Here is a 13,995-nt window from a genome sequence, read left to right on the forward strand (position 1 = left end):
TAAACCATCTTCCTCCATTGTTTGTAACTCAACTCCATCAGGAGAACAATATATTCTACAATTCATTTTACATAGGATGTCTCTGCCTAATAGATTCACTGGACTACTATTACAAACCACAAATCTGTGTTTGTCTTTGTAATTCCCAATTTCAACTGGTACTGGATCAGTTAAGTCAGTTTTAATTTGTTGATTACTTACTCCGACAACTTGGATGGTATCCCCAGAGAGAGGTAGGTTTTCAATTTCCACTGATCTAACAGTAGAACGGGTAGCACCAGTGTCCACTAGAAAAGTGATGTCTACATCATTAACTTTCCCGTTTACAAAAGGACCTGACTGGTCAACCTCAAGAGTGGCTCCAACAACACACTCTTCCTCCTCTCTCGGGCACCGTCAGCAATAATCATCAGAATCGCTGTCTTGACTTTCTGTTAACAAAAATTGTTGTGAAGCATTTTGCATTTGAACCCTTTGCTGCTTTTGCTGTTTTTGTGGTTTTATTACCTGTTCACTTCCCTGAAATCCCACATTTGGATTATATTTTTGAACTCCCCCACAATTCGGAAAAGGTGGTTGTGGCAATTGGTCTTGACGATTATTCACCTGTTGTTGTTGCTGTTGCTGTAACTGTCGCTGAATATTAAATTCGTTTAACCCCTGTTGTATCTGTAGCTGTCGCTGCAGGTCAACACCATTCTGCATCTGTGGATTCAATAAGGGATTCTTTAAGTTTTTAGGAGGATGAGGACACTCGTCTCTCCAATGTCCAATTTCGCCACAATTAAAACAAGGTAATCTTTGTTTCAATTCCTCAATCTTTGGGCTAAATTTCTTTGGGAAATTATTATTCTTAAACTTTCCTTGTATCTGGTTTGTATTTCCAGTTTGAACAAAATTAGTGTTCTTATTACCCATGCTGGCAATCTGTTGCTCAGCCACTTTTACCTGAGCCCACATGGCTTTCTCCTTCAGCTTCTTCTGTTTTACTTCTATTTCATCGCTGCAATACTTTGCTTTTCTTAGAATATCATCTACAGATAGTGATTGCCATCCGACAATACTATTTCTGATCATTTCTCCAATTTCAGGTTTTAGTCCATAAACAAATCTATAGACAAAATGACTCATGTCTTTTTCATCTAATTTTTCATAACCACTGTATTGTTTAAAGATTAACAGTAGTCTTTCATAAAAAGAATGAACTGATTCTTTTGTTTCTTGTTCTGTCCTTTCTATTTTAACCCAATCGACTTCTTTGGGTGGAATTTTGTTTTTCATCCAAACAATTACTTTTTCATAAAAATCCATTACAAGTGGATTTGGAGCACCTGTTTCTTTGATTCTCTCAGGTTCTGTTTTTGGCCAACTAATCGATATTTTACATTCTGTCCAAAGATCAGATGGAACAACAATATCAAAAAATCCATCTAAATCAATCCACAGAACTTTTGACACTTTGATAAATCTATCGACTTGCCTGTACCACTCAACTGGTTTTTCCCTCAATTTTGGAAAGTCATTTGTAAATAACAGAATGTCCTGTCTCGACCAAGGGACATGAACATATCCTCCACCTGCTCCTAGCTTTTTGATATAGACAATCAAATCTTTAATGTGAACTATTCTTCCCATTGAGTTTAAACTCTCAATGTCACTTTCTGAAAAGTCTAATCTGTAATGTTTTGCAAAATTCTTTTGTTTACTCACATCGATTTCAAGTTCTGCTGCTAGATCCTCTAGTTGATCATATTTGTTTTTTGTTTTCCACTGAATGCTTTTGCAAATGAACAGTAGTTCATCATCTCAATAGTAATTTAAACTATCTGGACCAATTGTTCCAATTATTAATTCTTCGATATTCGCTTTTAATTTGGCCACATCAAGTTTTGGTGTGGTTACCCTGACTTCAGGACTCCCTATATCTGATATAGCACCCATTGGTGTTTTTGGAGATAAATCCTCATTAAATGTTAAATCAGGCATTCTCGATTTAGAAGAGTTTATTTCAGATAAATCTGAATAAAATTTTTCAGCAGCCTTTTGAATTTCTGTATTTAAAGGAATAGTTAATCCAGTTTTGTTTGTTTCCTTTTGGTCAAATACGGGCTGAACAGGACCAATTGTTACTGGAACTGTCACAGCTTCCATGCCTTTTGTCATTCTTTTAATTAATTCTTCTTTTGATCTTAAATATTCATTATAATCAACATCTTCAACATTTCTTGCCTCTCTTGTATAATCTTTTGGAGGTTCTCTTGCTCTTGGAGCCATTGTAAAATGTCTACCTTCATTTCGAGCATTCTCGAATTCTGGTCTTCTAGGAGTTTCAATGATTTCACAATTATTTGGATAAAGTTTAGGAGCTTCATTAATTGGAGGTGCACTCGGTGAAGTTTCAGTAGAAACCACCGGAGTAGACCATGATCTAGGAGGTCTCAAAGGCTGATTCTTTCTAGCAGTTGTATATATTTCTTCCATAACTGCATCCTCAGATTCACTTTCCATAGATTTCCCTGTAGGAGAACCCATTACCATTTCATGAATTAAATACAATCCTTCACTCATGTTTCCCTGTCTCCACATTCGCAATCTATCTTCATGAGTTTCTCTTTTCCAAGATGGAATTTTAGAAGGTCTTTTAATTCCACTAGCTTCTCTTTGTAACTGATACATCTCGTCTTCCCACTCAACTAAAGCTTCAAATTGAGTTGGTCTCGGTTTTGGAACAAGAGCATTCATTTTCTCTCGTAAATTTCTTAAAACCTTTACATTAAATGAACCTTCATCAGGCCAAGTTAAAACACCGTCGTTTTTAGTATATCGTTTCCAACTATCGAACCATAAGACAGTATGATATCCATATTCACCTTCCATATACGCTGCAGGTGTTTTATACTTATGAAGTAGTTTACCACCTCGCGTTTCGATTTTCTTGTCAGGTGAAAATAAATTCTTAAATTTCTGAAATAATGTTGGCTTTTTCTCAACATGTTTAAAATGATAACTCATTTTTAAGAGTTAAATCTAATTCACAAAATCGTTCGTAAAATATTTCCGGGATGTTCCGTACAACAACCAATCCGTGCGCGAAACACACCAACAAGCCAATGACAGTTAAGCTACGTCACTTTTCTGCTCAACCAATAAATTTAGAGTTTTTCCGAAGGACCAATCAGCTCACAGGCCGTCAGAGACTCAAGAGCCAATCAGAATATAGCTTGTGACGTAGGTCACCCAATCCCAGCGCGGCTCTGTGACGTACACAGCAGCTGCGGTTTCTCGTTTCTCACTCCTGGCGCTTACCCCTCCTTCACAAAATCTTTTCACAGCGCCATTTTAAGAACACTTTTTAGTGTATTTTAATTCTTAACAATGACTATAAAGACAACATCTGTTCGTTTCACTATTTAGGATAGTTTACATACATTCAAGTATCCACACTTCGGAATAGACGGCGCTATTCACACTAAGGATAATATTCAATTGTCAGTAGAGTAACCTTACCCCACCCTTCTAACACGTATAATTATGAACTCGCTTTGCTCTGAACCCACCGCGAAGTGAAAGTTCTAAGAGTTTCACTTGAACATAAAATACAATTCAAACTCGCACTTTCACACTGAAATTTCCCTAATTTCAAACACACATGAAATCCGTACAGGACTCTCACCTGTTTATAGAAATCATGCACCGTTAGCAAAATAACGACGTTATCCGTACAGGGCTCTCACCTGTTTATAGATATGAAACATGTACCCGTACAGGACTCTAACCTGTTTATAGATAATCATGCACCGACGCTAATTTACCCTTCACTCAAGCTCGGATATAACTAATACTCTCATCACAGTGAGTTTTATGGAAGGCGCTTTGTCCCTATTCTCATGCTGTTCTAATTTCTTAGAAAACCCTCACTTTACAAGATTCAGACCTAGCCCTAAAACTGTGCTGCTCGGCGACAACACTATGGTATACGGCGATACCTCTTGTGATACTCGGCGATATCACTACAAACAGAACAGATGGCTTGCGTGACTAATTTCTCGCCACACAATCTATACCGGTATAGCTTACAGATAGCACGAAAAACGAACTTAACATGCGTTAAAACATCGATCCTATTTCCATACCATAACACTTTAGTAACCCTTAGCAACCAACATATTACCTTGGTTACCCTTAGCAACCATCAATTTCTGCTACCAGAGAATTGATCCAGCGGCCTATAGAAAATATATCATAAACAACGCTACCCAACTTCATAACCTATAAACAAAAATCTATACTAAATATGGACCCATTTATAAACCTGACATATTTTGGGCCTACTGAATCAGGTGGTCAGATTAAATCTATATATACATTATCTACAAACTATATACATTTTATACATCTGCGGAAAGAATATTGTCATTAGAATAAAACTTGACCATTTAAACGACCACCATTGGCGACGTGATCTAGCTAATAGTAACCTACACTTCTGAATAACCAAGACCAGCTTGTTTGTCAAAAATAAGATTTTATTTACTAAATTATGGTATATAAGTTGATAGTTTTATAAATGAATTTTATTAGCAATAAAGCAAGCATGATTGTAAAGAAATATGAGAAATTACAATTTAAGCAAGTAAATCAAAATTAAAGTGAATATATAAAGTTTAGCATTTCTAAAACCTAATTCCCTAACTTAGCTAAATAGATAGAAATTAAAGTAAAGTTCTTTGAGGATTCTTACGTGCTCCAAGTAAAGTCCGTCAGCACTTCACCCTCATCGGAAAGTCAGAAAGCAGCAGCCAGCCCATCCCTAGGGGCATGACTTTTTATACCTTTCTATGCTAACTAAACTACGCAAAGGAAAGTTTTCAGAAATCTTCGACGTCCCATTGGCTGAGAGTGACAAGTGACATGTCACCCACTTTCCAAAACTTCCATTAAATCACATTTCTTAGAGACCATTGTCTCTTCCACGTGAAACCAGAAGCTTCCTGAGTTTGCAACAAATGTATAAAGTTTTTCTCGCAGCGTCCATTGACTTTCGATTGACTTCCGCGGATGCCAAGTTAAGGCTGGCAAAATGTTCACTTTCGACCTTGGCCATGTCCGACAGAATGATGACAGCACATTAGTTTTTGCTTTGTGAACGCAGCTTTTGAATAACGCTTTAATTCAGAATGGGCGTCTCGTGACTTTTGCAGAATTACAAGTCAGCTCTTTTCTGCGACTCAAGTGACTAGGCCCAAAAACAGGCAACTTATGATTTCTAGTATAAAACAAACACAAGAAAAATATTAATGTAAGAAATAATGTAGATTCTGTATCCACCCCTTGATTCACTAATTAATTAACCCACCCGATTAATCAAAATGTTACCTAGCCATTGCAAACAAATAAAGCAGCGTTTATATCTACCAGTCTCCGTTATTCCATGAGACTCATATGCACCTAGAATAGTAGAAATGACATTACACAGACAAGGAAAAGCAAAACAAGCACATGCTTCTTTTAAGTTTGCAGCAGTTAGTAATGACAAAAACGAAAACAATAAATTATTTTATTATTTTGCACGAACAAAAAGATGCAACATTTATGCACGTTTATGAGCACACATGTTAGTCCCCCATGTGTAAAGTTTAATCTAAGTTGTATTAGCACGACATATCACAAATCATTAATACTATTATTTATGTTATGGAAATATGACTTCGCGAGTTTAAACAAAATTTTGTTTTCTATCTCGCTCCATCAGTAGCTCCCGAGCTACTCGTCGGCAAGCCTTGCTCTAAATGCATGCTTGCGCAGTTAATTGAATTAGAGACACTCATCATTTTGGGAGATTGGAGACTGGAGTTATTAATTTTCTCATTTAGTCAACGTCACTGATTTTAGGGGACAATGAGTAAACTAAGGAAATGCATTTCTCATTACTAAGTTGTTTTGGAAACCCACATTTGAGCAGATCGCTCAGCTTCCTACCTCTAAATTAGAGGATGTAGGTGAAATATGAGGTGACTCTTTGGAATGGAATAGAGTTTTTTATATATATGAAATATGCAAAGGACAATGAAGATTTGAGTGGCTGCTGGACGGCTCCTTGGATTATAAAACAAAAATACCGTATTTACGTTTTTTTAAGAGAAAAAGAAGGTAGATGAATATGAAAGCTTTTGAAAATGGGAAAAACATGCACCACATTAGCAGGGCTTGTACAATGTCGAGCAAGATTTAATGTAAACGAGCTATTTTAAAGGATTACCATGGCAAATTGACAACCGGTGTCCTGCTTACTCAGCAAACTGAATAAGAAATGACAATGCTTTTAAATATGGTTATCTTGCAACATTTTTTCAGCTTTCAGAAACAGAGGTCAAGAAGTCAGTTTGTTTTCTGCGACTGAAATTAAAGGGTGGCATTGAGGAAGGGCCCCCTGTTGCCTCTGTGCACAGGGGTGCATGCAAGGAGGCACATGTTGTACACCACTGTATTTTTGCACCCTCTGTTCTTGCATGGACAGAAATGCACAGTATTATGCATTTCTGAACATGCAGGAATGGGCTGAGGTGATCCTATGGAGGTGCCTTTCTATGGCTCCCCTATAAACCTTAGAGAGACACCACTGTGGGACCGCCGCCACAGGACTGCCCACCAGGATTACAACTCGTAATCCACCGGATGATCTGACTACGGTTTGGCAGTCTTGGAGCAGGGCGCTGGCATGGCAGCCTGCTCCAAGACCGAAAACCTCTTAATCAGGCCCTTTGTCCCTTGTTTTCTTGGAGTGGGTGCTGCTGTCCTAATCCTATGCTTAACAACTTTGACAGAAAAACAGACATTTGAGGTGAATGAATTCAGAGTGTTGCTGTTGTTGTAGGGTGCTCTATACAGGAGCTGTTCTCCATGTAAACTTACAAACTACGCAGAGCCAGAGTTCTCTGCTTCTTTTATTCATACATTTTGCAGCACTCTAAGCCTGAAAGGGTATTGTTTTGATATATATGTAGCAATAGCAATGAATACAGGTGCATGAATTTGGCCACAAATCTCACCACTATACATAGAGCTATGGCTACATGAAACGTTAAGAGAGTTTAGCAAAAATAAAATAGTACGGATATGATTTGCCATATTTTATATAGTATTGTGTATTCAATTGTCTTGAAAGGTTAAGGATATCCCATCCACCCAAAAGTACTCCATTGTATGTCATGTATATAGAGTAAGGTGAATTGTATTTTTGTCAGTATAATGCCAAACATGTAAACAATTGTCATTCTCAGTTGTTATCTACTATACCTGAGTATTAAAAATACTTAATTTATTGTATTTTGAAGAACTATTGTTACCAGTGATGGAGCAAGGTGGCAAGACAACATTTTGTGTACCCCTTGTAAAGTCAATGTTCCATAACGTTAATATTTACTAATTGTATGTTGTGTTAAAATTAATCAACCATAGAGTAAGTTGCATACATTTTTACATATGGGAATACGAATTTTGCCTGCATGATGCCATAAAATTAACTAATATGTGTTGTTATCGTGTTGTGAATTAATGCACAGCTTAAATATAAACAAACGCAGCTTAAATGTGCTTATTGTACACGTTTAGTGCTAGAAAAGTCATCGGATATGTAAGTATAAAGCGCATTTATGTAGCTTATTTGCTAGGTAACAACTAATGGGGAAACATTAGAATGGTGGGAGGTAAACAGAAGGGTTTTGGTTCCATATTTAACATGAATTTGTGTTTGTTTCTATGATAGTTCCAAAAAGTGGCCTCTGAGGCCTGTCAGAAAATGACTGCTCGGGTAAACTATGAGCAAGTGCTGGACAGCGCAGGCACGCCTAAAGCCTGCAAGTCAGAGTGAACTGCCTCTGCTCAGGGAGGTTCAAGGCTACCATGCCCCGGAACCTAGGATGGGTGCCAAACATGGACGTTCAAATGTTCTGATCCTGGGAAAAAGTCCTGAAGTTGCGAGTGAAGGAAGTGACTAGGCCATGGACTGTCCTAAACAAAACCCCTTTATTTTTCTGCTGAATCATTGTGAAGATGATGTTGTAATGGTGAGAAGATGCTCACCCACCCCAAATTGTCCAATCAGAACCCGAATTGGTAATGTTAGATACTTTTTAGATAGATTAAGTTAGGAAATTAGTGTATAAAAACCCCTGGTTTTGCTTAAGAAGCGTCGCTCTTTCGATTTCCTGCCAAAGTGCTGCTGGACCGAAGATCGATTCTTAGATGTAAGAGACTCTTAACCTTTTTCTCCTTGTTTTCTTTTCAGGATATAGGGATTAGAGAGGGCGTTAGTTAGGGATGTTAGGAGAGAATGAATTTGGAACTATCTGTTCTTTGCTAAACTTTTAACTGATTTCTTAATAAGCGACTTTTTACGAGCTCTAAATAAAATGATCATTTTGAAATAAATGTTAAGATTTTTACTGAATAAAGAATTAATCAATGCCTAAATGTCAAACATATTAAAGTTCTGCTTTAATAAAGTTGGGATAATGGAATTTTAAAGCTGGTCTTGTGATTTTTTATACGCCTAATTTTCTTTCTAGCAGATCCATTGCCACTATGTTGGTGTGTCTGAATAAAATTCATGTTTGATTAAACCATGGTAAAATGTATAAACTGTAGGTGTAAATAGTAACTGATTAAATAGGTTTTAGAAACTCCGCCAAATGTTACAGCATTTCTCCATTGTGATTCACCAAAAGCCTTGAGGCCAAGTTAAAGTGAATAGAGTAAAAGTGCAGTGTTATGGGCCCCACTGACGAATGGTTGTGTGTTTGAAGGTCTCAGGGAAATGGTGAGTGCTGATTAGAAATGATTTTTGGAGTTCCGCTGTAGCAGTTATATCTTGGTAGCAGAGAAGTGGTTGCTAAGGAAATTAGCTAGGGTTATGTATAAAGTACTATATAGAATTTGACGTACAAAATTATGACTAACATCTGTTGAGTTCGTATTACGTTTTATGTAGTTCTGAAAAGGCTTCCAAGTGTTGCGTGAAGCTAGTGCCTCTGTCTGCAGGCAGAGGAAGTGTGGCAAGGAAAGTCGCACAGTGCATTGGGCTGTTTAAAAAAAAAGGAGTATCGTCGTATACTGCGGTGGTATTGTCGCATATCACTGTTTAGGGACATTAGATGTGAAAGGATAAATGTATAGTGAGGACAGTCTATAAAATTTCAGCCTTCAAGCACAGGGATCATTGCGTATCCTGATTAAAACTTACTGCTGGGAGAGTAATAGAACTTAACCCGAGCTTGATAGAAGGGTAAAGAAGCGGCGTCTACTTTACTAGCGATAGAGGAATTCTGTGGTGGGTTAGATGGAAGCGCTGCCTACTGGCGATACAGAGTTCATGTATATATGAATAGGGTTTTCTGTATGAACGTGTTTAAATGAAATATAATATGCAATACGCGTTCTGGTGAAACTCTGGGATTGTCTCTAAGCAGGTGAAAAAGATCTCTGTATATGCTTTCCTGGAGAAACGAGTTCGTTATTGCCCGATAGAAGGGTAAGGTAGGGTAGTACTACTTTATCGACGAGTCTAAAAATTCTGAGAAGATAAGTGACGCCTACTCCTGTTACAGAATGCTTGTATGATTGAGAAATCTATCACTTTATTAGCGAAACAGGCAAATGGTATTGTTTTGTGTAAGTTACTAACTGATTTTGTAAAATACCTTGTAAATACGGCTTCTTGAAAAAAACCTTGTAAAGGAGGGGTCAGTCGGCGCTGCAGAAGCCGGAGCGCTGGTGACGTCAAAAGTGTCGTGTTGGGATTGGTCCACGTGACCCAGACAGAGTAGGAGCTGATTGGTTCATCACAAAAAGCAGCAAAAGCTATTGGTTAGGCACTATAGTGACGTATCGTGTTCTAATTGGTACATTAGTCTAAACCGCGCTCCGATAGGTTGGTGTTACGGAAACAGCAATAGAATTGTACGCAATATTTTGAAAGTAGGAGAGTTTACTGAAAATGTCGTTCTACTATTATGATGACGACAAGAAGAAACCTTCATGGTTTAAAAAACTGAAGAACATGCGTGTAAAAGACAAAGAGGTAGTTACGAGTGAGGGAAAAATACTTCCTTCACCGAATACACCTGCTTCTTATATGATATCTAAATATGGTTACCATACGTGTGTTTGGTTGGAGATTTGGGTACGATATACCAAGGATGATGGTGTGTTATCTTTTCCAGAAGGAGGATCTTTTGATTTGACAATTTTGAGAAATTTGAGAGACAAAATGATGAAACTTGAACCGAGACCTAGACCAACTCAATTTGAAGCACTGGTTGAGTGGGAAGATGAGATGCATCAAATGGAGAGTGAGAGGTTAAGTAGGCATCTTAGACCAAGAGGTAAAGGTCGAGATTTATGGGGAGAAACCCATGAGACTAGAATGCGGAGATGGAGGAATGGCAGCATGTGTGATGGCATGTATCCAGTCAGATTGGTAGAAGAATATGAGGGACGGAAATGCACAGAGAAGAAAAAAAATGTTGAATCAGGGAATCAAAGTTATGGCGAAAGTGAATCAGAGGATGCTGTATTAGAAGAAATATTAAATAGGAGACCGCCACCATATCAACCGAGTTCTTTATGGACTACCCCGAATGCTCCAATAGCAGATGAAAGAGTTAGTGAAACGCCAAGACAAACATCAAATTTCTGAGATTTCCCTGAGAGAGTAGAGACAAGATATGTCCCAAGTACACCGATAGGAGAGGCTACAATTTCAGGTACTCCTGTACAAAGTAATGACTCACGCAAAATTGTGCCAAGTGCTGAAAGACGAAATGATGTGCAGCCAGATATTTCTGATTATGAACGTTCTGCACATGAATTGATTCAAAACCTTACTAAAAATATGGAAGCTGTAACTATCCCAGTAACGATAGGACCTGGGATACCAGTAGTTGAAAATCAGAGAATAAAAGAGCCGAGCTAAACAATTCCGTTACAACAGAGTCTGCAGAAAGTAAAAGAGAATATTTATCCTGATTTGTCAGAAATAAGGCGGAATGTAAATGTAAATCCACCAGAATTGACTTTTAATCAAAGTTCATTATGCAGATACCCGACAGGAGCAGAATCTGACTCTGCAACCCCAGAGAGCAGTGTAGACAAAATAGATTTAACGCAAACACCTGCAGGACCATCAGATAAAGAATTGAGTCATTGGATTAAAACCTTAAAATTAAAAGAGCAGGAATCAAAAGTGTTGGATGTGGCTAAATTAAAAGTAGATATGGAAGAATTAATAATTGGAAATATTGGAACAGACAGATTAAAAACATACCAGGATGACGAGCTCATGTTTTTATGTAAAAGCATAACATGGAAGGCCAAAACAATGCATGATCAGCTAGAAGAGGTGGCAAGTGAAAATGGCATAGAGTTTTCAAAAATAAAATCGTTGCAGAAGACATATCGAGTAGATTTTGCAGAAAGAGACATTGAAAATATGAATACTGCCGGAAGATTAGCTCAAATAAAAGACGTGATTGTGCTGTTGCAAAAATGGGGTGATGTAAGGAAATGGAGGGTTAAGTGGGCAAAGAAGAAAGAAGAGATTAGTGATAACTCAACATTAGCTTTTCCAATTAGGGAAAAAGAGACAGTAGCAGCTGAGTTTCCCATGAGACAGATACCTGGAGGAGGATATGTGCATGTTCCCTGGAGCAGGCAAGACATATTATCATTCACTAATGATTTTCCTAGATTGAGAGAGAAACCAGTTGAATGGTACAGACAGGTAGACAGATTTGTAAAAGTGTCAAAAGTTTTATGGATCGATTTGGATGGATTGTTTGACATAGTAGTGCCAGCAGGACTATGGAAAGAATGTAAAATATCTGTAGATTGGCCCAGAGAAGAGTTTCCCAGACACAAAGCAACAGGAGCTCCATCACCAGATGTAATGAGAAAGTATTTACAAGTGATAATGTGGCTGAAAAATAAAATACCTCCAAAAGAAACTGATTGAGTGAAAATAGACAGGACCACACAAGAACCAAAGGAAACTGTACATTCATTCGTTTTATGAAAGGCTGTTGTTAGTTTTTACAATTGAAAAATAACAACCTAGGCAACTAATATTTAAAATACCTTAATGGTAAGAAATGATGAATAGTTGGCTACAGCTGACTAAAAGACATGGTTTTTTATTTAGTAATTAAAACAGTTGACTATTCATTTACATAAAACAAAATTAGAGTTAAAAATTCACAATGTACATTATCATAAACACCATAACACAGAAGTTAACAAACAGTATAAAAGGATTCTTTATCTATAGTAGATAAGTGGCAGAAAAATGAGTCTCTACGCGCGTTTCGGCGGCCAGCGCCTTCTTCCTGGAGTAGCCACGTAATATTAGTAGGAAACTTTTGTTTTAAGGAACGATCAAGCAAGGTTTCTGCTTCTTATTATGATTCTTTCAACGTCAGGTGTTGCCGAAGCTGATTGATTTGGAAGTTAAATAATTATTGCCCGCCAACCGGAACCCTTTATGTAGAGTAGCGCTGGATAATATCCAAGGTTGACTCCTTCCAGGGATATTCTGGGTATCTATTGAGTTTGCAATATTTTCTTGATATCTTGAGCCTAGGCTTCCGTTCTAGGATATGATCTGTTAGCAGCGTATCGCTTTTGGTGGCTTCCTATTTGCCTAGAAAATCGAATTCTTGTACTTCAGAGATCTTGAGTGATTTTAAAAAAGATTCTCGAATCTTATACATGAAGGGTTTGTGTTAAAAGATCTCCCTGCCTGAGGATGTTCGGCAGGGCTCTCTATGTCCGGTGGCGGGTAAGTACGTCTGGCAACAGCAGGCGCGGGGAAATGATGAACCAAATATCTGTAGATTGGCCCAGAGAAGAGTTTCCCAGACACAAAGCAACAGGAGCTCCGTCACCAGATGTAATGAGAAAGTATTTACAAGTGATAAGGTGGCTGAAAAATAAAATACCTCCAAAAGAAACTGATTGAGTGAAAATAGACAGGACCACACAAGAACCAAAGGAAACTGTACATTCATTCGTTTTATGAAAGGCTGTTGTTAGTTTTTAAACAGTATAGTGGTTATGAGGAGTTGAATGAAAAGGATATGAGCCATTTTATATACAGATTTGTATATGGTTTGAGACCAGAGATTTCAGACATGATTAGACATCGTATGATAGGATGGCAGTCGAGCTCAGTAGATAAAGTACTGAGACAAGCAAAATATTGCAGTGAGGAAATTGATGCGAAACAGAAAAAGCTGAAGGAGAAAGCTGTGTGGGCACAAGTGAAGGTAGCGGAGCAACAAGTAGCACAAATGGAGAATAAGATTACAGGGAATCAAATTAACTTTAAAAGTAAACCTAAATTGGTAGGGAATATTGATGAATTGAAAAAGAAAATGCCATGTTTTAATTGCGGCAAGTTAGGGCATTGGAAACGAGAGTGTAAATGTCCGCCTAGACTTAAAGAAGAAAATAACTCATTGAATTCGCAGGTGCAGTTTGAGGTAAACCAACAGCAACCGCAGCACAGCAGATAGCAAATCGGCAAAGTCAGGTGCCGCAACCGCCACTGCCATACAGTGTAAACCCACAGAGATACAGTGCAGAGACAGGATTCAGCAGAGGTGAACAGGTAAAAAGACCGCAAAGAGTGAATGCGTGTCCTCAGTATTGGTTACAAGAGGAGGATGGCAGTGAGCCGGATGAGAGCTTATGACGGTGCCTGAGAGAGGAAGAAGAGTGTGTACTTGGAGCCACTCTTGAGGTAGATCAGTCAGGTCCATTTGTGAGTGGAAAAGTGAATGATGTGGAAATAACTTTCCTAGTGGACACTGGTGCTACCCGTTGTACTGTCAGATCAGTGGAAGTTCAAAATCTTCCTCTCTCGGGAGAGACCATTCAAGTTGTAGGTGTAGCTAATAGACAGATAAAAACTCCTTTAACAAAACCAGTTGAAATAGAAAT

The sequence above is a fragment of the Lissotriton helveticus genome, chromosome 10 (genome assembly GCF_964261635.1).
Source record: "Lissotriton helveticus chromosome 10, aLisHel1.1, whole genome shotgun sequence".
In the NCBI taxonomy this organism is placed as follows: Eukaryota; Metazoa; Chordata; class Amphibia; order Caudata; family Salamandridae; genus Lissotriton; species Lissotriton helveticus.